General features: G+C 52.1%; 1 pseudogene; it reads right to left on the bottom strand.

Moving 5' to 3' along the window:
* Window positions 1-730: 730 nt before the first annotated feature.
* Window positions 731-2,328, bottom strand: LOC126396942 (uncharacterized; annotated as a pseudogene).
* Between the last annotated feature and the right edge of the window lie 516 nt (window positions 2,329-2,844).

The following is a 2,844-nucleotide window of genomic DNA, read 5'->3' as shown; positions in this document are numbered from 1 at the left end:
GTTCTGATGAGCCCGTGCTGTTAGGAAGCCCCCAAAAGAGTCTGATTAAGTGAGGCTTAGTCTGTCGTGCGCTAGACGGAGATCATTGAGGTTATTGTGGATGTAGGTTTGATATGCTTGTGAAGACCAGCGGCCGAGGACCTGAATGACTTGGTCTGAAATACTTGATCTGGCGGCTGAGAAAGCGGCGCCGATGCGGAACGAATGGCAAGAGTAATGGTCAGATGAAATTCCGGAGAGACGGAGGATGTTATTGAAGTGTTTCTGGAACCAGAAACGGGTGGCCATCCTCCCTGTTTCGGTGAGGAAGAGGGGATCTTGTGGTGAAGCGCGGGCGGAATACCGGGTGTGGATGTATCTGGTCAGTGGCTCGTGCGGGCTGAGAAAGGAGTTGAGGCGGAAGATGTAGATGGGAAAGGTTACTCCTAACTGATCAGTTTTACTCCTGCAGAGCATGAATATGAGCGAGTCTGAAGTGTGGATGGTGATGTCGGATAGACTGGGATGACGGGAAGGATCGTAGACAGATGTTGGAGCTAATTCAGAGCACCTCAGGAATCCGAAGAAAGCAAGTAGAAACATTGATTCCAGTGTTAAGTCGACTGTGGGAGAGATGTAACCGGAGCGCAGAGTGTGTATGCAGCGGCAGAGCAGATCGGAGGTGAGAGGGAGGCGTCTGGCTGTCAGCGCTGGTTCGTGCTTTCGTAAGCCTTTGATTAGCATGGTGACGTGAGCGTGCGAGATTGATTGACAAGGGAGGCCAGTGGATAATTTATGGAATAAATTGATACCAGCTAGATATGTTTGTATGCTGGAGGCCCGGATCTTTGTTACGGTATGACAGTGTGTGATGAAGTTGCACATGGACATGGCATCCAGAGAGTGAAACGGTAGATGATAAGTGGCGTGGTAATTCTTGAAAGAATTCCAGCCGGTGAGGTAGGCAGATAGCGTGCTTGGTGCTAAACTGTTAAGGATGGTTTCTTGGGAGATGTGAGTGAGATTTGCCAGATGAGGATTTAGCTGAATATGGTCGCTGAAAACGGTGGGATTGGTGTGGGATGGACATCCGAGTCTGGAGCCAAGCATCTGAATTTCTGGAAGGAGAAGCGGGAGAGTGAGTCAGCGATGGCATTGTGGTGACCGGGAATGTGAGACGCGCGGAGGATGAATTGATACTGAGCGGAGATGAGAGTGAGTCTGCGGGTGAATGGCATGATGGCTGGGGAACGGGAACGGCCTTTATTGATTATATCTACTACTGCTGTGTTGTCAGAGTGAATATTGATGCATTTTTTTGACCATTCTTGCCCCCAGATTAGAGTGGCGATGATCACGGGGTACAGCTCGTACAGAGCAGACGAGGGAGAGCGTGACTCTGTGTCGAGGGACTCGAACTCGGAGGGCCAAGCGGCAGCAAACCACCTCCCCCCGTAATACCCGCCGAAACCTACGGAGGGAGCCGCGTCCGTGTAGAGTTGAATGTCCTCGGGATGGGTGATGAAGTCGTCATAGAAGAATGAGATGCCGTTCCAGGATGACAGAAATTGCTGCCACATGCGCATTTCTGTTTTACAAGTGTCGTCCAGAACCACGTGGTCGTGGAGAGAGGGAATGGATGCAGCTTTGGTCAGCAGTTGAGAAAGAAAAGATTTTGCCTGTGGAATTATGCGGATGGCGTAATTGAGGTGCCCGAGGAGAGCGAGCAGCTGGCGTTTGGTGCACCTGTCTGTCAGGAGATAATTAGACAAGAGCAGCGAGATGCGCTGCACTTTCTCCAAGGGCAGTGAAGCCTGGAATGACATTGAGTCCAGAGTGATGCCCAGAAACTCGATGGATGTGCCAGGTCCTGAAGTTTTTTCTTCGGACAGAGGGACACCGAGGTTGGAAAATGCAGACGTGTGTAGTGAGACCGTGGCGAGGAGGTGAGGACGGGGGAGTCACGACAAGAAAATCGTCAAGGAGATGAAGGACGTAGGGGAGCCTGTAATTGTTGGAGAGGATCCAGCATAGAGCCTCGGATAAAGAGTCAAAGATTTTGGGACTGCTCTTGCAGCCGAAAGTGAGACGCACGGAGAAGTAGTAAGCCCCCTTCCAGCAGACACCGAAATAACACCAGAAGTCAGGGTGAATGGGCAAGACCTTGAATGCGCTAGTGATATCAGCCTTAGACAGCCTTGCTCCGTGTCCCGCCAGATGAATCAGTGCCATGGCGTGGTCAATGGTGGCGTACTGCATGGAGAAATCCGGGCTAGGAATAAGGCTGTTGGTGCTCGGGATGTCAGAGCCGTGTGGGGACGACAGGTCAATGATCAACCTCTTTTGCATTGCAGTATTTGCATGTGGCGACACCGATGGGACTGATACGGAATACGGAGAAAGGAGGATGATCGAAAGGGCCTATCATAAATCCCTCAGTGACCTCTTTTGCCAGTAACGTGTCAACAGTGTCGGGCTCAGTGAGAGCGGATTGAAGATTGTGACACGTGTGGGAAGAATCAGGAAGCACCTCCGTGCCGGGGTGAAAACTGTGAGTGAAGCCAGAGATGAGAAAATCAACAAACTGCTTATCAGGGTGGTCACTGAGAGCAGCAGCGAGTGCACGTACCTTTATGGGCGTGCCGAGGTGACGTTCTAGTCATGCTGCTGTGTTGGTGGGATTGTGGGGGCAGGTGGTCCTGGCGTGAGCGCCCCCGCAGAAGGAGACAGACGGTCGAAGATTGGGGCATTGCGTGGAGTGGTGGGGCGGGAGTGCGGTGGAGGAGCCATGATAGTGCATGCAGACGCCGGGTGAGAAGGGGCGCCACATAAGTCGCAGGAGAGGGAGGAACGAGCTGCGAAAAT

The sequence above is a fragment of the Epinephelus moara genome, chromosome 10 (genome assembly GCF_006386435.1).
Source record: "Epinephelus moara isolate mb chromosome 10, YSFRI_EMoa_1.0, whole genome shotgun sequence".
NCBI classification, from domain to species: domain Eukaryota; kingdom Metazoa; phylum Chordata; class Actinopteri; order Perciformes; family Serranidae; genus Epinephelus; species Epinephelus moara.
The sequence above is the reverse complement of the archived record's forward strand: the minus strand, read 5'-3'. Positions and strand labels throughout refer to the sequence as shown.